Genomic DNA, 25,392 nt, shown 5'->3' with positions numbered 1-25,392 from the left:
ATGCTGAGAAGATATGGAGTAATTGACAGTGTGAAAATTTATTTATTTATTTATTTATTATACTTTAAGTTCTAGGGTACATGTGCACAACATGCAGGTTTGTTTCATATGTATACATGTGCCATGTTGGTGTGCTGCACCCATTAACTCATTTACATTAGGTATATCTCCTAATGCTATCCCTCCTCCCTTCCCCCACCCCATGACAGGCCCCGGTGTGTGATGTTCCCCTTCCTGTGTCCAATTGTTCTCATTGTTCAGTTCCAACCTATGAGTGAGAACATGCTGTGTTTGGTTTTCTGTCCTTGAGACAGTTTGCTCAGAATGATGGTTTCCAGCTTCATCCATGTCCCTACAAAGGACATGAACTTATCCTTTATCATGGCTGCATAGTATTCTGTGGTGTATATGTGCCACATTTTCTTAATCCAGTCTATCATTGATGGTCATTTGGGTTGGTTCCAAGTCTTTGCTATCACGAATAGTGCCACAGTAAACATAGGTGTGTATGTCTTTATAGAAACGTGATTTATAATCCTTTGGGTATATACCCAGTAATGGGATGGCTGGGTCAAATGGTATTTCTAGTTCTAGATCCTTGAGGAATCGCCACACTCTCTTCCACAATGGTTAAACTAGTTTACAGTCCCACCAACAGTGTAACAGTGTTCCTATTTCTCCACATCCTCTCCAGCACCTGTTGTTTCCTAGACAGTCTAATTTTTTTTTAAGAGAATGAATGAAAGCATTCAAATAGGCTGCTCTTTGTCAGAATTTATGTAAGTATTGAGATTCTTAAGGTTGTTTTATTACACAACTAGGGAAAAATTTTCAGTGTCAAAATGTGATTTAAAATATAAATATTCACTAAACAAATTTTGGAATAAGTGACATATTATATGGGAAAGCCAAACTGTGACAGTATTGTGACCTTCTTAGCTCTATTTCTATAATATTTCCACTCCCAGATCAATCAAGTTCTTCAATTGAATGTTTAGTTCAAACAGGAGACAGTCCTGTTTCTGGTCAGAGAAAGTTAAGAAACCTTACGAAGATAGCTTGGGAGGACCTATATTAAGTGTCTTTGGACAGGTATATTCTGATCTAATGTTCTTGATTTATGAATTAGAATCCTGATACCAAACTCTAAGTTGTATCTCAGTTTCAGTGACACGTTTTAATTTTTGTCCTATGCCTTAACCCTGCTTTGATAATTCATCTAGTATTGCTGCTACTTGAGATTATAACTCATACTTTATGTCTATCTAGAACTGAAGTCCTCAAACTCTGGGGCCATGCTATCTGGGCCTACTATGACTCTCAGACAATCCAACTACCTTTCTCCTTGCATCTGCAGCCTCCAGGTGTCACCCTACTCTGTACACCATTTACTGGGAGATTCACATCCCTTCCATACTGGTAGCTGGATCTCATTGCTGGTCTCTTTTGACTTGTTCTGTCCATTTGCAGCCTGTTCTCTGATTTCAAACCCTAACAGACCACAATCTCCTATATTTATGCTAAAATAATGGTTTTCAGTTTTCCCCAAAATCTGTGGAAATGGTTCAAGTGGTCTATGTTTATATTTAATAAAATTTTACTTAAATGTATTTTTAGTTGTTATGAGCCCACCCCAAAGTGTCAACCCTATGGCAATAAAGCATGGATTCTGAAGTCAAGCTTCCGGGATTTAAGTCCCACCGCCAACATCACTCACTTGAGTGGTTTAGAGAAGTTGATTAACTTTTCAATGTTTTAGTTTCCTAATCTGTGAAGTTGTTGTAATTAAAGAATTTATTGTGGGATACAATAAGATTATTTATGTGAAGAACTCATCACAGTGCTTGAAACATTGTGTAGCAAATTTTGTTACTTCCCACCTAGTAAGCACTCTTACTTTTTCCTTGCAAAGAGAACACAATGTTGTTCCGGCTGCAATGTATTCAGCAATAGGAGTTAAGTTGGGATTTGACTAAGCTATGACTTAAGCTTGACTAAGATATGATGCCACTTCAGTTCTTCAGTGGGGTGTCTAGGGTTGAATGTATGAACAATGAACATAAGGAAAAGTCTTCTTTTCAGGAGTTTTGGGGAAAAGTATTACTAATAAAATGTGAGGAGGAAAGACCTTCCTAATTTTGCTCCGCCATTCTATCTTTCTGCTTCAAATTCTGTCATTGGAAAACTTGCCAAGTGGAGCTGCAGCATCCATCTTGCCACCCTGAAGCACCAAGATGGAGAATGAACATCAATGTGTCAAAGATAGTGGAAGGGTGGGAAAAGCCTTTCTCTATGATGTCATTGTTGAGCCAATGAGTCAATTAAAGACATCCAAATTGTGAACTTTTAGTTAAATTTACAAAAGTCGTTATGGCCTAAACCAGGCATTGGCAAACTATGGCCTGTGCACCAAATCTGACTCTCTATCTTTTTTTTTTTTTTAAATAAAAATTTATTGCAATGCAGCCATGCCCATTCATTTACATGTTCTCTATGGCAGCTTTCATGCTACAATTGCAGAGCTGTTTAATGGCAACACAAACTGCATAGCCCACAATGCTTAAAATATCTACAATTTGCCCTTTTACAGAAAGAGTTTGTGGACTCCTTGCTTAAATCAATGTTAATTGTATTTTCTTCTGCTTGAGATTGAAAGCATCATAATGAATACATGGAACAATTTAATAAATATTAACTATTGTTATTCTAGTAAAAAACACACATGCAATGGAGTAACTTTCTTTTTCCCAGTTCTAGATAAATCTTCTACCATCTCCTCTTATTTGAAGAGTATCCTGAGATGGTGAGAAAAATAGATTATAATAAACAAAAAATTCTGTTCCCACATTGCAGACATTCATCTGTGGCAATTGGGACTTTTATTTACACCGTAAAATCAACCAAAACAATTAGAAAGAAGTTGTATGTAAAGCTTGTTTAGGGCTGCACCTGTCATATGTACCTCTGATTTCAAAATGAATATTCACCACAATACTTTATTTTCTCCATTCATTATAAAAATGGTTATAATACATAGCATTATAATGAGTATTTTATAAGGAAATACTATATACATTAACTTGTATATACACTTTAGTCATCTATTTTACATTATAGGACACCAAGCAATATTTTATTTGAAAAAAATTAAAACGAATTGCATTCCTCAAAGCACAGTTGAAAACCATGGATGTAGAAATATTTTAGCTGCCTGTTCAACTTTGAAATCTTTAACTTTGAGATGAGCCCCTCTTATGTGAAGGACCTCTTCAAGGAGAACTACAAATCACTGCTCAAGGAAATAAGAGAGGACACAAACAAATGGAAAAACATTCCATACTCATGGATAGGAAGAATCAATATCATGAAAATGGCCATACTGCCCAAAGTAATTTATAGATTCAATGCTATTCCCATCAAGTTACCCTGACTTTCTTCGCAGAATTAGAAAAAACTACTTTAAAATTCATATGGAACCAAAAAAGAGCCCATATAGCCAAGACAATCCTAAGCAAAAAGAACAAAGCTGGATGCATCATGCTACCTGAATTCCAACTAAATTACAAGGCCACAGTAGCCAAAACAGCATGGTACTGGTACCAAAACAGATATATAGGCCAATGGAACAGAACAGAAGCCTCAGAAATAACACCACACGTCTACAACCATCTGATCTTTGACAAACCTGACGAAAACAATCAATGGGGAAAGGATTCCCTATTTAATAAATGGTGTTGGGAAAACTTGCTAGACATATGCAGAAAACTGAAACTGGACCCCTTCCTTATGCCTTATACAAAAATTAACTCAAGGTGGATTAAAGACTTAAACGTAAGACCTAAAACCATAAAAACCCTAGAAGAAAACCTAGGCAATACCATTCAGGACATAGGCATGGGCAAAAACATCAAAAGCAATGGCAAAAAAACCCAAAATTGACAAATGGGATCTAGTTAAACTAAAGAGCTTCTGCACAGCAAAAGAAACTATCATCAGAGGGAACAGGCAACCTATAGAATGGGAGAAATCTATCCATCTGACAAAGGGCTAATATCCAGAATCTACAAGAACTTCAACAAATTTACAAGAAAAAAATCAAACAGCCCCATCAAAAAGTGGGCAAAGGGTATGAACAGACACTTCTCAAAAGAAGACATTTATGTACCCAACAAATATTTGAAAAAAAGCTCATCATCACTGGTCATTAGAGAAATGCAAATCAAAACCACAATGAGATATCATGTCACGCCAGTTAGAATGGTGATCATTAAAAAGTCAGAAAACTACAGATGCTGGAGAGGATGTGGAGAAAAAGGAATGCTTTTACACTATTGTGGGACGTGTAAATTAGTTCAACCATTGTGGAAGACAGTGTGGCAATTCCTCAAGGATCTAGAACTAGAAATGCCATTTGACCCAGCAATTCCATTGCTGGGTGTGTACCCAAAGGATCATAAATCATTCTACTATAAAGACACATGTACACGTATGTTTACTGCAGCATTATATATGATAGCAAAGACTTGGAACTCACGCAAATGCCCATCAATGATAGACCGGACAGAAAAATGTGGCACATATACACCATGGAATACTATGCAGCCATAAAAAAGGATGAGTTCATGTCCTTTGCAGGGACATGGATGAAGCTGGAAACCATTATTCTCAGCAAACTAACACACGAACAGAAAACCAAACACCCCATGTTCTCACTCATAAGCGGGAGTTGAATAATGAGAACACTTGGGCACAGGGAGGGGAACGTCACACACCAGGGCCTGTCACGGGGAGTGGGGCTAGGGGAGGGATAGCATTAGGAGGAATACCTAATGTAGGTAACAGGCTGATGGGTGCAGCAAACCACTATGGCACATGTATACCTGTGTAACAAACCTGCACGTTCTGCACATGTATCCCAGAACTTAAAGTTTAAAAAAAAAAAAAAGAGAGACCCTCTTTCTTAAGATCTTTGTTTAGTGCTGGGGCATTTTTTTTCCCCCCCGTATCTTAAACCGATTGAAATGCTTCACAATTTACTCAAGAAAAAGGCACCTATCATTCTGGTTATCTACTTTTAAAATACCAAAAGGTATTTGTAGTAGAGGAGTGATAAGTAGTCAAGTTATCCCTGCCACGAACGCTGAGGGATCTTGGTGAAGTCCCTTCAACTCTCCAGTCCTTTGTTTCTTATGGCAATACCTTAGCAGGTGGTGTGAGGATCAGAAGATAGTGGTTTCTTAGTAAACACTTATTATCTCCTTTCGTAATGGATTTGACACTACACTTATATTATGATATATAGCACATGTAGAGGTTTTGATGATTTTAACTGTTAGATTGAAAAAAGTAGAGTCAAATAGTTTTTTGTGTATTTGTTTTCAAAGTCTAAACTATTGAGTCTATCACAGGAAAAGAACATTATAATATGAATACATGATTGGTCAAAAATAGCACATGTCACTACCCCAGGTGTAATAGAAGACTCTTGATTGCATATGACAAAAACAAACAAGCAAAAATACTAAACCTGGTTTTAGACAAAAAATTCAATGGCAGATAAGTTAAAAAAACACCTAGGGTATAGATCTGTGAGGGCTCTGTGGCATGGTTAGATACAGGGGTCAGATAACATTTTTATCATCTTTCTCTCTTTTTCTCCTTTCCTTTTTCATTTCTTTGCTTGGCTTTGTATTTATTGCTTGACTTTTCTCTGTAGTAGCTTTATACTTAGCTAGGTTTTCTTCCTATAAGGACAGGTGGTAAGTCCAGGATAACATCCCACCTATCTAGCAATTTCTACAAAAGTCCCTGGTTATCATCCTCATCCTCCTACTGCTATGGACAAGGAGACCTGGTTCCCATGTCCATTCCTCAAAACCAGTTGGTAGGCCTGCCCCACCCAAATTTCAAAGACTTAGAACAGAGTAAGGGCCAGCCTTCCAAAAGGAGAAGTTAGCTTCTGGCACAAGAAATTAGAATGCTGGGATGATACCCATATCTGTCACTTTCTGAGTGCGCCATCTTGGACAAGTTACCGATCTTTCTTCAGCTTTAGCTTCATCACTTCCTATTGATAGGAAGAGTTACTCTAGAGGTTTATGTTGATAATTAAATGGCCTAAGGTATTAGAGAGTGTCCTAGAGTTGCTGGCATATACCCAGCTGGTAGGTACCCTTATTACATCTTTCCCTGCTTTCAGTAGCATGGAAATAAGATTTCATGAGGAAGCCGAGTGTAAAATAGGAGCTGCTCTGAAATTCCTACCACAGTATCACTTTCCTTTTGATCTCATACATTTATAGATGGAAATCATGAAAATCTGTATAATATTTCCAATAGGTCTAGGCTACTTTAATGCAGCAAGCAAATATAACCTGGGGATAAGGTGAATAATTCAGCTCTTGTAGTCTGTTAGGAACAGTCAAATAACTCCATTTACCTTCCTGGTAGAAGATGTCTAAACCTACCTGTCATCAGGGATATAAATGCCTGACGGTGCTCAATACCTGTTACCTCCCTCAGAATATTCACCACCCCAAGCATAGAAGTCAAGATGACTGTGGGACTATCAGTCAATGTGTTGATTAGTGATCTGCTACTCTCCTGTTTTGTCCTGTTAAAGTGAGGACAAAAGTGGTAATATTGATACAACCTGAGGAACACACAGCAATTTCAATGTGTCGTTTGTGGGAATGAAGCCATAGCTATGTAACCTTACAAGTGCTAAGAGCAATTAGTTGTAACTGATCTTGACTATCAGAGAAATGCATGGGAGACTGGTGGTGTGGTATCCTTTTAATTCCTGATTGATTTTTGCTGCAGGTTGTTTTTTTGTAATTTTTCTAATAACAAACACTGGGTGACTTTTCTTCAAGCTTAGCTTTTCTTCAAGCATGTATTGTGATCTTTAGTTTCTTGGTCATGACATAATCCATTAGTGGCTGCATCGCAAGCCTGGATAAAAACACAGAGCAGATCAAGTCCCATTACAATAAAAACTTTTGTTTAACAAAATGGTTCCCAAGTCCTTCTGTGACAGAATTAATTCAGGCAGGATGAAATAAAGCATTTTGGTATCACAAACTATTTGGATATTCTCTTTGAATTGCTCTTAAGTAATTATGAAATCATTCATTGCTTATTCAATAATTTAAAATATCTACTGTGTCTACTGCTTGGCACTGGGGTTCATGGCAATGAACAAAACATCTCTTCTCTTAGAGACATAATATTCTGTAGGATGGCAAAGACAATTGGATTAATTTACTGAGACTGCCACAACAAAATGCCACAGACTGGGTGGATGAAACAACAGAAATTTCTTTCTCACAGTTCAGAAAGCTAGAAATTCAAAATCAAGGTGTTGACAGGTTTTGTTCTCCTGAGGCCTCTTTCCTTGACATGCAGATGGCCACCTTCTCACTGCGTCCTCACACGCCCTGTGTGCACGTTCCCTGCTCTCTCTGTATGTCCAAATTTCCTCTTATAAGGATATCAGTTAGAATGAATCAGTGCTCACCTTAGTGGCTTCACTTTAACTTAATCATCTATTTAAAGGCCACACCTCCAGTGACACATTCTGAGGTACTGAGAGTTAGGGCTTCAACATACACAGCTCTGTGGGGGGCATAATTAATCTCATGATAATGTAAATTAAACCAGCGAGTATGTATCATTTAAGTGGGTACCCCAAAACTATAAATAAAAATAAGGCAGGGTAAATGATTGGGTAGAATGCTGGGGAAATTGTTTTAAACAGGATGGTCAAGGAAGTCCTGTCTATTGAAATAGCATTTGAACTGAGAAATGAAGAGAAGGAAAGAAGAATGGGAATATTTGGGGGGAAAGTGTTTTAGGCAGAGGGCATGGTGTTCAGTGTAGTAGAAAAGAGCCTAGAGGGTGATATGGCTGGAGAGGAAAGTGTCAGGACAGAGATGAGACCAGACGGGTAACTCGCGAGTATCATGGCAAGTTGTGGAGGCCTGCTAGGAAGGGGTAACTATCTGCCGGAGACAATAGATTCCTAAACCCACAATCAAGGCTCAGTGTCTTGTATGCTATTAGGGCCGTGCAGGGTTTTGTGGATGGTACTGGCTACCTAATTTGTAGGGCCCAGTGCAAAATAAAAATGTGGGGCATCTTGTTCAGATGTCAAGATGGTGACATCAGGGTATTAAACCAAGTGTAGGGTCGTTCTCATCTCAGAGCTCTGTGCAACTGCACAGGCCACATGCCCTGGCTGTAGAAACATAAGAGACAAAAAATCTGGATTTACACAAATGCTTCTTCAAAGGTAAAATGTGTGGTCAAAAGCTGTGTAGTCTTATGGAAAGTGTGTTTCTGTGGTTTAAATTTAAAATCTCAGTTAAAACCCCAGCTTTTTTGCTTTCTACCAGTGAAACCAACTGGTTTCAAATTTCTCATTTGTAACAAGGGGATAGTGAACCCTGTCTTATAAGGTTTGGTTTTGGTCCAATTTTGCCAAATAGTGGTTAAAAAAAAGTTTGGGTAAACTATAGAATTCTCTCTTAATCCATTTTGTGTTGCTATAACCGAATACCTGATACTGGGTAATTTATGAAGAAAAGAGGGTTATTTATCTCGCAGTTCTGCTGGGGGAAAGTGCTGGCATCTGCTAGGCTTCTGGTGAGAGCCACATGCTGGGTCAAAGCACGATGGAGAAGGTCAAAGGGGACAGGAACATGTGTGAAGACCCAAGTGGAGTCCTGAATTTATAACATAACAACCTACTCTTGCAGAAACTAGTCCAGTTTTGCAAGAACTCACTCGCTACTGCTAGAATGGCACCCAGTTATTTATAAAAAACCTGTCCTCATCATCCAAAAAACTTCCATTAGGCCTTACCTTCCAACATCACCACCCTGAGGATAAAATTTTAACATGTGTTTTGGTAGAAACAAACAAATCGTATCTAAACCTTAGCATATTCCATAAAACATCATCAAGTAATACATTTAATTTGTTTCTCCTTTACATTCTCTTTCGACATCACTTCCATCCTGTAATTCCTGAACAAGGAAAATGTTTTGTGAACTAATGGTAATGATTTACACTGGACATGAAGATTATTCACCTTTTTGTAAATACAGGAAATCAGTCTCATTTATATGATACATTTTATTACGGGCAAGAAGCCCAGGTGTCAGATAGAGTGTTTGCTTTGTCCCATGACATAACCGAAAGTGTATATTGATGGTCTTTATTACTCTGCAGTAATTATTTGGTAAATGGGCCAATTCTAAGTGAGCCTCTGGTCTTGACCTCATCCCTTTTGCTTCTTTCCCCCTTAGACAGTCATTTTTCTGCCTTTCTTGCCCAGCTTTCTCCCCAAAAAGCAGCTGTATTTGTGTGTCTCATCCTGAGAGGGCAGGCAACTGGCTGCTGTCAAAGTCACTCTGTGGCCTGGCCAGTGGGGAGCCATGAAGAACCATCTGCTGCAGAAATTGAGTGTCACCTCTACAGTAGTCTTGTTTAGAGAAGGATCATGGAATTATTCTTAACTGAATATATTGTTTGCCAAAGAAAAGGGCATAGTTTTAAGCAGTAAATAAGGAGAAAACTGTAACCCATCTTGGTAAACTTGCATGCTTAGCTGCATGGAAATAATTGTTCTGTAATCATGAGCAATGACAGCGGGAAGGCACACTGGAAACAGACCTCCTATTGAATGCAATCTCAAATATGCAAAAATAAATGACAAATATACCTAACTTGTGGATGAAAATTAACAAAAGTGTTTGTAAAGTTTGTATTAATCACTTTAAGTCTCAGGGCCTCCCTTTGTAGTATCATCCCAGTCATATCTATTGCTCCTAAAGCTCCAGTTGCAGGGTGGGTTAAGGAGAAAGCATGGACTTTGGCACCAGACCGATTTACATTCAAATCCTCACTTTACTTACTACCTGGGTTTACATGAACTTGTCAAAACCTCTTGGGATTGTTTCCTCATCTATTAAATGGGCATCATAATACTTTAAAGTGTTGTTGGAAAATTTGGAGACAATCTAATGATTATCACAGGAAGAACTTGAATATAGTAGACGATCAATAATCATTAGGTATTATAATTAGCCAATGTTAAGATGATTGCTTTTCATTATTCTTACCATACACCAGTACAAGAAACTTACTACAAGAAATATAGGCATCTGACTAAACATACAGTTTTAATGGTAGTTGACAACATGGCTCAATTTATTACTTGAATACAATGCAGTACACATTTTTAAAGTGCCAATTATGGGAAAATCATTGTTTTTGTAGTGAGAGATACAAAAATGAACCCTGAATTCAAAAGTTGGTGGAATGATCAAGACATGCAGCTACTGAACTATTAACTGTTTTTCAATAGGACAACAGTTCATTTCTCTATAAAATCCTCTTTGAATTCTTTCTGTAGGACATGTTGATATATTAGTTATATTTCTTGATCATAGCTCCACTGAAAAATATTTCATAACTTGATTAGGATTCAAAATTTTTTATATGATTTTCTTTTTGGAAGCTAGGTCTCTGGTTGAGAACTCATTTTAAAAATCTATCACATATTCTTATGTAAAACTGAGATATCTCTTTCTTGATACTATTTCTAAATGAAAGCATGAAGATATTGAACCTAGCCTGGTGCTATAGGAAGAGAAGAACCACAGGAGGTATGAATAAAAATGAGAAAAAGACAAAGAGATAAGACTTTAAAATGTCAAGAAATGAGAAGGGAATAAAAGGAGCACCTTTAGAAAGAAAATGATGCAAAAACTGAAAAAATATATAAGGGAAAAATGAAAGGCAAAAGAAAAGTTAAGTAAAGAGAAAAGCAGGTGAAAAGGGAATTTATGTCAGAATATGTGGGCACGTTGTAAGATCTTTGTCTTACTTTTGGTCTGAAAGAGGATTTTCTTGCTTGAAAAAGTATTTTTAATCCATGACATTTGTTTCTTACTTATATCTCTTAGAACATTTGAGAATCCTGGCCACTGATATATAAATCTATAGAATCAAACAAATTTTATGAAATTCTTGCTATTTTTAGAGATCTGCTGTTTGATCTCCATTGAATATAATATCAGCAGTAGATTTCATTAACGAACACTGCCATTCACAAAACATTTCCCTCTTCCTGTGGGGCAAAATTAAAATTTTATTTAGTTAAATGAGAACACTAGGAATCAGTGCCGCTACATTTGATAAATGTGAGATTGTTCTAATGATAAAATACTTTCTAGGTCTCTTTATAAACAGAGGGCTCTCATCCTGGAAACTCTAAGCACTCACTGATATCCAAAATAATAAGCACAATCGCAGGATTGGAGACCATTTTTCTCAGCATGGAGATGTACCCTTATTTCTCATCTCATGTTTTAAAGTGACATTTGGAGGTTTTCATTTTGAGGCATAGATTTGGAGGTTTTCATTTTGAGGCATAGACAACAAGTGTAGCACATCGTTGTTTTGACCACAGTAGAGTTGTGGGTGTTTGTTTGTTTGTTTATTTGTGCAGTTTGTTCCATCTTTTATTTTCTAAACAAGATTCTAAAAAATTTTGTGGGAAGTTTTCAAGGGAATTATCTTACATCTTAGCATTGTGTGGCATTTACATTTGTATAAGCCTACTATGACTCTAAACAGAAATCGCCAGTGAGTCAAAGAATGGGGTTTATTTTACAATGCATTTATCAATAAAATAACTGCAAAATAAGTTTCCTTTCAGAGTTTTGAAATGACAACAACATCCTATTTGTCATGAACATGTCTGGCTGGTTAAAAACAGAAAATTATTATGTGTCTTCAAGATACTTTTGTAAAAATATTTTTAATTTGTATTTATTAATAAAAACCCAAAGTTAGAATACAATAATGTTTTTTCCACGACCATTATTTTCTTCTAGAAAATGCATATGATTAAAACAAATTTTTCTTTCTTTTCCTTAGAATATCTGCTTTCCTTGATACTAATCTGATCACAAACAAAGCTATGAGACACTAAATCTACTTCTTAGCACCAAAGTTACAACACAGAAAATAATCAAGAGATCTTCAAATCAAGTTTTACTTCGACTATCGTAGGAGAAATATTAGAATCAAGTCTGCAAGTCTCTAGTAGTTATTTTAAGAGTCCTAAAGAATCATTTGATACTTCTTTTATTCATAAAGATTGGAAAGAAAATGATAGGGTAAAAAGTTCTAAGCCAACAGGAAGCTCTTAGAAGTCAAGTGTTGTTATTGTAGCATTATCGTCAGTCTGAGTCATTGTAGTAGTAATAGTTGAAATTGTTTATAATCAAAGAGAAGAATAGAAGGCCCACATTATACAATATTTTGTTGGGGCTCCTTGGGACTTTTTATATAGAAGATATGTATTATATAAAATATACTAGTGAAATTGGTTTCTCACCCTTGGCACTATGATTTTTTAAGACCTGTTAGCATATTTATTATTTTAAAAAAGTAATTGACTCCTAAGAAAGTAACAGATTTTGTTCAATAATTCTTTTGAGTATTAATATTCTGGTTAAACCAAAAATCTTCATAGTTCAGTCCCATTAACAAAGACTTCCCTTTAAAATGAAAATTATATGTCAACTCTAAATTAAGAACTTCTCTAGATTCAAACTCTGAATGGATTGTGATGGAGAATAGAATATGGACTCCTTAATCGATATTCTTTTCCTTGTCTATTCTAATTTACTTGGTTGTATCACATTCCTAATTTCCCTCAAATGTTAGGGAAGACAGGAAATATGGTACAAGTTAGGGAAGGAACAAGTGCAGACATCTCATATGGAGCCCATAGAATGGATGAAAAAATTAGAGCACAATTTTTATTTAAAATCAGTTCGGCTCCAAAAAGGAAAGGGTTAAGCTGAGAAGGGATAGGTCTTGGCATGTGAGACACGTTTGTTTGGATTTGCTGGTCATAAAGCATTTCCCTTAGTTGGTCCAGATGCAGTTACTTATTTCTCACAGGTTATTCTGCTATGGACTTGGTCAGTGCCCTTGTAGAAATGCTAAGATTTTGGGGTGAGGCAAATGATATCCTCTCTACAAGGTCTTTATTGGTAGCAGTCTGTGGCTACCACAATGATTTCTTTTCTAACCTGCTTTCCTTATCTTTGGATTTTGGAATGCTGCTCTGTATACTTGGTTACCAGCTAATGTGTGTCTCTAGCCTGGGTGCTTGCTTCTCCGTTAATACTGCTTATCTGTTTTATTCCACAGCCTTACCTTAAACTGTGATACAGTTGTGTCCTAATTCCTGATGTGGTTTTTTGATACTTTATTCTTTTCTCCACATATAACATGCCTAGCTCTTGAGTGCCTGGGTTCTACCTTAACTAATAACTTGCAAGTATTATTCCATTCTGATATTCCGTCTCAAGCTCTAGCTCTTACCATGTGTTACTTGGTCTCTGTTCCTAACCTTCTCTGTGAGCTCTGTTTGCCTCCCAGAATTTGAGAACAAACACTTACGAATACGTATGGAAAGGACTTCTGGGTTCCATAACAATACTGATTTCCTCCTTATCAAGAAGCCCTGAACAAATATTTCTTTGCCTTGTAACTGGTTGAAGTCTGACTGTCAATACAATTATATTTATTATAAAAGATAAGTCCCAAAGGGTAAATGTTTGGGTTTGAGGCTAGAGTCTTCTATTTTGTTTCTTCTAATTAATAAAACTTTGCTTTAGACTTGGTGTGTGGGAACTGCGCTGAGTCTGAGGAAAAGCTGATAAATCTCTGAAAAAAAATTGTGTTATAATTTTGTATAGTAGCGATATTGCTGCAGAAAAACAGGTGCCAACCAAAAAGCCTAGCTTTGAAGGAAAGCTTCATAGTTGAGTTATGAGACAGCTGGGGAGCAGCAAAATAGATATGGATCCATAAGCCCCGCAGGAAAAACAACTTTAATCAGGGCCTGACACATTTGGTGATTGTAACGAAGTCTCTTGGTATGTGTAAGCCCTGGATCAAATGGCACCAATTGGCTATTGACAAGCGTTCCATTAGTGCAAAACTGGATGAAAAACTGGCTGTTGCCCTGCACAGACTTCAATAATGAGAAATGAGGTTCTTGTAAGGAAAGGGACTTGGTTTGTTTTCAAAAAACGTATGTGCACTGGCCCAGGTGATACCTCTGGTGGACTGAAATTCCTCTAAGCTCAGCCTTCAGATACTATAGTGGCATTTAGTGCAATCTTTCCAAGTCTCTCCAAGTGACAGACCTCTTTGACTCCTTAAATTGATTCCATGGTTCTGAATACCAGTAGCTAATGCTGGCAGTTTGACCCAGGAGCAGGGAGCGTCGTCCTGCCCTGAGAGCCCCTCAAATGGATTTTACAAGGGAGTGGGGCATACTATGCTTCTAGGTGCAGCGAAGCATGTTTCTAGCACTTTTCACAGATCATAAATTAATTTGAAATGAACTTCTCTCCTCCCAGAAAACATAATATCAGAGAAGGACTGTCATCATGGTTTTTCAGTAGCATAGTGCCTGAGGGGGGAAAAATCATTTTCTCCTGCATTTGTTGACTGGACGTGTGATTGGTGCCAAATGCTAGGCTGCCACAAATGCGTGGTGTGTGTGTCCAATTCAAAATAATTTGCAGTTTGGAGTAGATTCTCCACACCGTCAGCCCTGAAACTGAAAGACTGGAAAGAGCTATGCATATTTTTTTCTAAAGATAGGTGTTATGTAAAGCCCCAAACTGATGTGTCAGGGAGCCCAGATGTCCTGTCCTCACTGTTTCTGTATTGTAAATATAAGTGACTATTCTTGGTAGTTATCTGGGAAAGATAAGAAGTAGCTGGTAGGACATGCAGTCTTATTTTATAATTATGTGTGGGCATTTGGTGAACAATTATAAAATAATACAATTTCTTCTCTAGTAGTAATGCTGCAAGGTAGAAGGCATAAAACTAATTTTGTTCTTCAGAACTTAAAATTCACTGTTTCTTTCACTTGTGTGTAGCACCTGCTATTTTATATACAATAAAATTTTACAGAATTGATTATATTAAACTTGGTTAATATCATTAGTTTAGTTTCATATTTTCTTTTCCTGAGTATATGGTAGGACCCATAGAAAACATATTTGATTAATTGTACTATGAAACATATTTGATTAATTGAAAGTGACTGTGAGTTAAAGAGAATAGGAAATATTGAGGTGGAAGAGAAGGGAGAAAGGAAAACAAAAGGGAGAAGATGTGTGTTAGTAGGCAAGTATCCAGGTAATTCAATATCAACTACCTTTTTAGTGGCCTTTTCTCCTGCCCAGATTTTCTCTTGATCTCTAGAACTTAACATCTAATTGTCCATGGACTACTCTTGTAGTATGTTCCACACGTGCCTCAAATTCAATGTCCAGACTGAACTATTCGTTTTCCTCCAAATGTGTCATCCTTACTTAGTTCCTGTCTTGAGGAATGGCGCTACCATTCTCCCCGGGAGTCATCTCAGATGACTTTACTCACCTTCTTTCTCACTTAATAGTGATAAGCAGTTGTAGAGTTCATCTCCAAAATTCCCTGCACGTTTATAGCCAAGTTTCCTGCCTTAGCAGTTCTCATTGGATTACTAGGTGAATGGACTCAATGACTCCACCACCCCACTACTTTAATTTAGCCTTCACCCTGCAGCCATAGCTTTTTAAATGCAAATTTGATTTCATCACTTCGCTGATTAAAATTCTTTAACAGTCCTTTTTGCCCACAGGATAAATTTAGCACCCAAAATTCTTTATGCTCTAGCTGTGCATGCTTCTCTAATCTGATTTCCTAACACTACAATCTGGGGTGTATTTATTATATGAAAAGCAGTTTTCAATAAATACAGTGCTGTTTTATATGTCCATGTCATTTCATATTTGATTTTCATTGTTGGGAACACCTTTTTGTGTTTTGTGTTTGGTACTTGGTTGGGGATTGCACAGTTATCCACAGTGAAGTAACATTTCTTCATCTGCGAAGCCCCTCCTGGACTTATTAGTTTAAGTTATGCTTTTACTCTACCCCTCCTAGTATCATGTGCGTAATCTTAACACTGTGTCCATCCATGTTAGTTTAATTGCTGTTTTTTCTGTGTCCCTCATTTATTCTAAGCTCTTTAGGGCCCAGAACAGTGCTTTTAACATTTTTGAGGCTCTGGTGCGTATAGTTTCTGGTATATGATGAATACTTAATGTATATTTATTGAATGAATATACAAATGCCATGATAAAAGCACAACTTCATTGGGATGATGGATGAAGAACTCCCAGTTTGGAGAGAACATGTCTATTGTTTGGGGGCATTTGGCAATGCATAGACTTAAGAGCTGAAAGAAGATTTGATCTTCATTCACATTTGATTTGCACTTCCGGGCATATTCATCTTGAAGAAGCCCATAGCAATTGGAGACTACTGGAATGGAATATAGAAAAAGTAACACTCACATGAAACACTGAAGAGAGGTTTTATTTTGTTCTTTCAGTCTTTGATGTGTTGATACACTTGAATTTCCCTCTCTCTTTTCCTTTCTGTCTTCTTCCCTCTCCCCCACCCTCTATAGTTTCTTCCAAAAGAAGTGTAAAATAGTTGTATTAGAACATATAGGTTTATTTTTAAATTATTTATATATAAATATATGAATAAATACATATTTAGTCTTAGATGACTCTTAATATGTATGTATATTATGTATATATATAAAAAATTTTAAAAAATTTAGAATATATTGCATTTCTTTTTAATTACAGTATAATTCTATGCTGATGTTGATAAGGATTAGAAAAGGAGTCTGAGACTGGAGAAGGAGAAAGGATGTCACGTAATGGCAAAGCCAGAATATGTATCTTGAGAGCCAGTCTTAGAGGAAGTGTATGAAGCAGAGGTAAAGTGCATGGAGGAGGCAGAATGCATAAATGCAAGGGCAGAAAGAGCCAGGGCTGAGTGGTACACAGGGTTCCTATGTGTTCAGCCTGGAAATACCATGGACAGAGCTAAGACTGGCTTCCTTTGTGGATTAGGGAACACCGTGAAAAAACTACCATTGGGTACACATGGGAAATGTCTTTTTAGCCATAACGAACTAATTATTAACATAAGAATTCCCAAAAGCTTTTTCACCTATGCTCTGCTGATACTCTAGAGCTCTAGTAGCACTGACAATGGGAGGTCAACATGCTAGATATCCCTTCTCTTGTAAACTCAACTTCTTGGGTGCTCTCTTAAATTGGAGAGAACACATCTAGGGAAGAAAATGTATCCAATACCTTCTGTGATGCCGGGTTCATGAAAAGCCAACTGACAGTGCTAGGGATTTGAAAGCATGTATGGCCTGGGTAAAGGGCTGAGTAGGATATCATTTGTAGGGTGCTTCTTACTTTGGTGTGTAAAAGGAAGTTGTTATATTAAGATTTGCTTTCAAGATGTGGCTAAAAAGCAATGTATGTGCTTCAGGCAGGAAAAACAACCAATTCCTATTTCTACCCACTAGCCCAGGCACTTTAATTTACTCCTCCTAACTGCGCTCTGGTATTAGTTTATCATCCTGATTTTACAATAGGAGAAGCTGGACTTCGCAGATAGTCAGTGGCAGAGCTGGGTTCAACCCTGGGTCTGGCTGACTTGAATCCTGTTCACATTCTTTTCTCCACTCTGCCTATTTGCCGTCACATCTTGGCTGGCAGCAGGAGAGTCAAACCTGACAGCAACCGTGAAAAGCTTGGAGTTTTCAGCCTGCTAGGCAAGCGGCGGTGCCATAGAGGTAAGTCCCTGTGAGCTCTGTCATTTATTTCTGTCTACTTTAAATCTCTTATCTGTAAGGCGAAAAGCATTTACAAAGCTTTCAGGAAAATGCTTTGTGATTACCAGCACTAGCTGAGCAATAGCTTGCCTGTTTTTCACAGATAGCTGCAAAATATGTCTTTTAGGGAGAATTATCTGCTTTCTTCCACTTAGATTCATATACAAACACACCGATGAAGAAATATGTTTTGGATTCCCATAGTCCTAGGTGTGAGCAGATAGTTGCTTTCTTTTTTTCTTTTTCTTTTTTTTTTTTTTTTTTTTGAGATGGAGTCTCTCTTTGTCACCCAGGCTGGAGTGCAGTGGCATGATCTCGGCTCACTGCAACCTTGGTCTCCTGGGTTCAAGCAGTTCTTCTACCTCAGCCTCCCGAGTAGCTGGGATTACAGGTGCCTGCCACCATGCCCAGCTAATTAGTGTATTTTTAGTAGAGACAGGGTTTCACCACATTGGCCAGGCTGGTCTAGAACTCCTGACCTCGTGATCAGCCCGCCTTGGCCTCCCAGAGTGCTGGATTTATAGTCATGAGCCACTGCGCCTGGCAAGCAGATAGTTTCTATTCCAGGTTACGCTGAGTCACGTGAAAAAAGCAAGTAAACACTGAAAAACAAAGTAAATATTCAGTTGTGAATAAACAAAATCCCCAAACCTACCCCTGGTGGTAAATTTCTGCCTTATGGTAATTGTTGTTAAGCCTAGGAATCCCAAGATGTAATTCCATTGGTGTGAAATATCAGGTGGTCCCTACCAGTGAGACAAATATTTTTTAAGACCTTGAGAAAAGAAGAAGGAAAGAGCTAATAGCTCCTTCTAACTAAAACAAAACAAAACAAAAAACCTGGCACTCCACATTGTGTACATATTTCAAAACAACGTGCCTTACATGATAAATGATATAGGTTTTATCAATTGAATAAATAAACAAAAACAAAAACTGAAATGACTAAAAGCATACCTAGCCCCTCTTTTCAGGGTCTACTTGGATGATATTTTTATCTTTGAAGAGAGAAAGAAGATGTTCGAATTGGCACCTCCTTTGGCCTGATGAGAGCTTAATCTTTAGTGTCCTTTGCACTTTCTCCATGCAGACTTCAGCTATGGGAGTAATTCTTAACAAATTGTACAGTTGACCTTCTATAAGCCAGCTCTTCCTGTATGATTAAAAGATTTAGTGTTGCATGAGAATGTGATGATTCACGAAGCTCTAGACACCTTAGACTCCTTGCTCTAATACAAGTTGTTGAAAGATAGACCCAAGATCCTTGCTGCATTCTCTGGGTGAACTGTGGGAGCCTTCAGACCTGGAGCCCAGGCCTTGCTGCAGCTGCTGTGCTTCTACTCCTCCCGCCTAGGCTTCCAGAGTCAGGGAATTCCCGAGAGAGGAAATTCTGAGTCCTCAACAAAGAGCCAGTTTTTGTATAGTCCCACTGAAAAACTGAATATAACCTTTAAAGGGTAGAGAATCTCTTATTCTGAGATTAAAGAAAAATGATACTCAAAGCCAACTGATTCTAGTTGAAATAGCTCTTCCTTACGAGGTGCATAGTCCTGGCTGGAAAAAGGCTTTAATAAGCCAGGCATGGTAGGGTGACTGCTTTGCTCCACTTTGCTTTGCTGTTGAAACATTAAGCATAATCTGATGTGTCAATAGAGTCACCTCAGGTACTCAGAATCATTTTAATTCCTCTTACCGTCAAAACATAGTGTCAATACTGACACGAATTGGCATTAAAAATATACGCAAAATCACCTGGAGAACAGCACTTTTTACTGATAGGAGGTCTCTTTAAAAGCAGTGTCTGTCAAAGATTCAATTTGAACTCTTTTTTGGCTTTGAATTTTACAGAGCAGCCAAAAAAAAAACAAAACAAAAACAAACCCTGACCTGCTTTGCATCATTCAAACCTATCTGTGGAGGAAAGAAGCTTTTCCTTTTTATCTGACCCCATGGAAGATGCTGTCCATTCCCAGCGTTGCCCGAGACGGATGTGCAAGATGACACATAAGTGGATGACATCACTCATGACTCATGATTAAATACTTCCCTGGGACTCACAAGATGTGCTCGGAAGAAAATGGGAAGAAGGAGTGGGTGATGCTGAGAACATTCTTATACATTCAACCTGGGTGCATATTTTTACTACTCTAGGTAGATTTCAGGAGAGAATATGAGTGTACAAAATGAAATAATATAGATGTAAAAGCCTTAAATTTTAGTTTTGAGGGAATACAAACAAAAATGTGCATATATTTGCCATATTATATTTCATACGCTTTCTAATATATCACACAAAATATGTAAATGTATGTGCCATGTAATTTGTAAAATGTATGCAATTTATATGTTCACTGTGTATTATGTATATGCAGTGTTCTAGATCCCCATGAAAATCAAAAAACTAGGAAAAAATATTTTATTTTTGATAAGTGACATATTTCTTGCTAAGTGGCATATTCAGTTTACCTAAGTAGTATAACTACATGTTCATTATGTGACTTTTTATAAATATATTACAATGTTATATTTGATTTTTATAAAAATATATTGTAATGTTACGTTTGAAGAGGCACAGTGTTCTTTCAGTGTTATTTAGGAAATTATTTATTTATTAAGGTGGGAAACCCATCAAATGTATGCTTATTGACATTTTGGCACACACAGTTGTTTGTTTTATTTTCTTACTTTGCAAAAATCTTTAGGGAATAAATGACCTGTTGAACTGAAAAGTGAACATCATTGCATTTCAATCTTTGAAAGCAATAGATTCTATCGACAGGAATGACCAGATTTTCTTTTTTGTTTGAAATTGTAGAGCTGGTTATTCTTTTTCTAGTTTGCTAATGTTAGCAGGTGTTTCATGTGTATTTGTGTGTGTGTATGTGTGTGTGGGTGGGTGTGTGGCAGCAAATCACTCAGCTGACCTTTTTCATAATCAACTACAATAAATGGAGTGTGTGTGTATGTGTGTGTGCCTGCACTTTTGGTGTGATGGACAGTTTGCTTAAATATATGGGAAAAGTTAATCCCTCTGCCCCTGACCTTTGGCACAGGAACCTTGTGCTTCCAGTAGAAAGTGTGGTAAATGCCAAGTCCTTTGGGCAGAGAATGTTTGCATTAATGTTTTCTGTGCTGGAGCCTGAGCCATAGATTTTCTGTCAGCCATTCTTTGCACTGCTGATATGGAATAGGTTGAGCTGTATATAGAATATAGTGCCTGCTGCCATCTGTTTTGACACCCTGAATATCTTAACCCTAGCCAGTGTATTAAAGGAGAAAGTCTCCCAGTCCCTATCATGCATGTGATTGCCATGTACTACCAAAGGTGAAAAGAGCTGTGCAGTTTAATGTGATTGTCAAAAGGTCAGTTGTCATGTTAATTATCAAGAGCTGAGTGATTATGACACAAAGAGGGAGGAGGATGGATATGGTACATACCACCTTGTAAATAGAGTTAACTCTTGATGTTCTTGGAAGTGCAAGGCTGCAACTCTCCAGCATCACATAGGCCTGAATGCAGCTCCGCATATGCTGATCTCTGTCTAGAATGCCTCATCACCATGAAGGTTTTGGATTACAGGGAATACGTGTTCCAAACAGGGTGAGGCAGCTTTGGCAGAAAGGCCTTGCATTAGGAGATGAAATGTTGCCAGTCTGGCATCTGAATTTAGCAGCTGAGAAGCCATTCTTGACTCCTCTACCTCCACATAGCCTCTATTGATTCAAAATGTAAACATCCCGCAGATCAATTGTTTCTGCCCCATCTGCTTTTTCATGGCCTTAGGTCCTCTCGCTTCTTGCCTAGATTAATTGCCAGATTACTGGAAGCTGCCTGTCCAATCCCTTCTTCTGTGTAATTTTGAAAATAATGTAAATCTACCACGCCTTTCTGACCTGCGTGTTATTTTCACACACACCTTGTCTTGCCCCTCCTGTCATTCTACATAGCTCTCTCTCTCCATTTCCTATATTTGTGCCTCCTTTAAATCCCACAGATACGTATCATCTCCTCCCTGGAAGCCTTCACGAGTCTGATTTAAAAGTCCTCCTTTGGGCTGTCATGGTACCATGTGCTTTCTTTGGTTATAGTTCTTTTCCTGATGTATTACAGTTGTCTCTTGACAACTCCTGCCTTCCAGAACATAAGCTCCTTGAGGTAAAGAATTATTACATTTTGTTTTGTATACCAGAGCTGGGAAAAGAATAGTTACAAAACAAGAGTTTCTTGTATTAATACAATAACATGAATTTTAGAGTAGAATAGTACATGACAGACAGTAGTCCTGGTAGATGGTCAGTAAAAAAGAGTGTTCATTTAGGAGATGGTTGGTGACATACGTTCATTCTCATAATTCTCCTCCCTGAACCTCTCTCATCCCTCACCTACACCAATCCTGACATGATCACTTGAAATTGACCTGGGTTAAATCATATAAATCCTTGTATTCCACCTTCTTGAATCAATTATAATCTTTAGTGTTGGGAGAGGAAGGCCCTTCTTCCTTCTTTCCCTAATTTCCAAGACAGAAATTTCTTCTAATTATTCCTGGGCTTCTTTTCTTTTGTTTTTTTGCCTCATCTATTACAATTCCCCTTGGAGTGAGAAAGATGACTGGTTAGTCTGGGAGTGGATTTAAGGATGCATCGCATATTTCTTTACCCTCCTTTTTCTCTCGGAGCATAGCTACACACAGGAACATGCATTCTGCTCTGCTACCCCATGTCTTAAATTTTACAGAACAGACCCTCACACAGGGAAGTCTGGTGCTGCCTATGACTGGATGAGGAGGACACTCTACTTCTGATGCTCAATAACAGGGATTCAAATTGCCAAGTATACAAACCACTTCTCCAGGATTAGATTTATCAGTATAAAAGGTGATATGTTGCTATTCCAACTGTCTTACTCTTTTGTTGTATTTTGTATTTGTTTCAGAATGCAGGTGGAGAATAGGGATATGTTTATTGGGTGAACTTAGCTCAACACATAGAATTTGAGAGTGAGACGAAATCTTAGCTGTACTCCAAATATATTAATCTTTGAAAATTTCACTTCCGCTTACTAAAGAACAGTAGATCACTTTATGTTACTTAGAGTCAGTCATCACTGGAAAAATTAATTAGGCTTATGTTTGAACAATTATCATGGTGAGATGAGGGCAGTGACAGGATGTTAAGTGTAAGATGGAAGCCAGGAGGCCACAGCCTCTTTACATCCAGGTGAGCAGCAGGATTAGTACCAGCAGTGAGGGCTTGAAAGCAGAAGCAAGGAATGAAGATGTCTGTGTGTGCGGGAAGGATACAATGAGAATAAGTATGGAAATAAAATAGGTTGTAGATATCAGTAATCCAAGCAAGAAAATATAGCTCAGAAATCCAGGGAAGAAATTTGGACAAAAGGCCTACAGAGGCATAGAACTTTAAGATTGTAAGATATCCTGTATGTCATCAAGTCTAAACACACATTCATTATTTGTATCGTGTCTTAAATATTGTCACTCTACAATATCAGCTCTGTGTAGTATCTACCTTTTTCTCAGAGCCCCAGCCCTCGCTATATATTATCTTACTTTAGTCATTCTGTCTTTGGACATCTCTAACTGTTCTCCTTTATTTTGAGTGAAATCAATTTCTTTTGATTAATCTCTGTGATATTTATCACTAACTGTGATATAGCTGAGCCATGGAATCTCACGGCTGAGAGGGACATAAAATACTTTCTTCTGCCATAGTACCTAGAAGGATGAATATTATCCTAAGCACAGATGGTATAATTTCATTGTAAATATTAGGAGTGGCCTTAAAAGGAAATTGGCTCTGGTATTCGTCTCTGTTGGAAAATACAGCTCCATATTCACTAGGTTAAAATCCTTGTCTTTGGCAGACATTCACCAATTTTCTTGGTTAATATTAAATAAGAAGTCAAGTCCTTCAGTCATCAGGGGATGAGTTTTGCAGTTAACTTATCCTCGCAGGTGCCGTGGTTGTGCATTCTGTTTAGAGCCAGCTGTTTTGTTGGAGCATAACTGAGGCATTTTTTATGGCCACTGTAGGTGGCTGGTAACCCTTATAAGAAAGTATTTTCAGACTCCTCCTCAACTGCACAACTCCACTCTCCTCCAAAAGAAAGTCCATGCATCTCATGGTCTGTGGTGGGTATTCCTGAGACGGTATCAAGCACTTATTCAAATGCTTGGCTTCAACAGTCCAAAGATGAGAATAATTTTCACAAAATATCTTAAACATATGCTCTCTTTCTGCTCTGAGAAGTGGATGGCCTTTTGTTCTAGAGGAAATACTGATTAAATGACTAAACTTTTTAAACAGATATCAACCACACTACCTTCTTATTTTCCAGAACATGTGCATATTTTTAATCATCTCCAATATCTTTAAATGCATTTGCCGTGTCTACTCAAACAAATATCAGTGACATGCAAAATTCCAGCAACTTGTAGCCTTCACTCTCTGATGTTCATTTCTATTTTCTTATATAATTTTTGACAAACTTCTTCTGCTTACTCTCCTCCTTTCTATATTCTGATCTTTCAGAATACAGAATTCATATCTTTCTTGCCTCGGGTCTCATTTTTCTCATATCCCCTTTTGAACAAGCTTCTGCTTTAGCTGTTTGCCTCTGAGATCATTCTGCTGTTTGACTTTTGATTCTCTGTATTGGAATCACTTATAAGGGACATGCCCACTTACTGCCCTTGCCAGAGAAGGGAGTTTGACAGATAGAACCTCAATCTGTTGCAGAATCTGTTACAGAATGCCATCACTACTGGCTTGAGAATACTTCATTTCTTACCACATGCCTTCTTGAAAGGCGTGATATATAGGAATGTTGTATAAAGATTATACTATTGTCTACTATACTACTGTATATGATTTACTTTTATTTCCCTTATATTATTATAACACTGGGTATCTATATACTTGGAGTATGCACTTGTCTATATAGTTATCTTGAATGAGTTATGCTTTAAGATTATGCCGTCAGGCCGGGCGCGGTGGCTCAAGCCTGTAATCCCAGCACTTTGGGAGGCCAAGACGGGCGGATCACGAGGTCAGAAGATTGAGACCATCCTGGCTAACACGGTGAAACCCCGTCTCTACTAAAAAATACAAAAAACTAGCCGGGCGAGGTGGCGGGCGCCTGTAGTCCCAGCTACTCAGGAGGCTGAGGCAGGAGAATGGCATAAACCCAGGAGGCGGAGCTTGCAGTGAACTGAGATCGCGCCACTGCACTGCAGCCTGGGCGACAGAGCAAGACTCCGTCTCAAAAAAAAAAAAAAAAAAAAAGATTATGCCATCAGTTTTTCCCAAGGCTCACTAGAAGAAACAGCCCATATTGGACTTGTTTTTTAAACAAATTGTTGAGGATATTATCCACCATATCACATACTACGTTATATTTAAAGCTTCAGAAACATGCCTTTTAGTATTTAACAGGGGAAAATGCTATCTCTTTCCACATATGCTTTCTCCTTTTAATAATGATAAATTTACATTGTCAACAATGTAACTCATTACATTCCCATTTATTTTGCTCTGGTTGCCAGGAAGCTCAGAACAAAATGTAATGG

The sequence above is a fragment of the Macaca fascicularis genome, chromosome 15 (assembly GCF_037993035.2).
Source record: "Macaca fascicularis isolate 582-1 chromosome 15, T2T-MFA8v1.1".
Taxonomy (NCBI): domain Eukaryota; kingdom Metazoa; phylum Chordata; class Mammalia; order Primates; family Cercopithecidae; genus Macaca; species Macaca fascicularis.
This window is presented reverse-complemented; position numbering follows the sequence as displayed.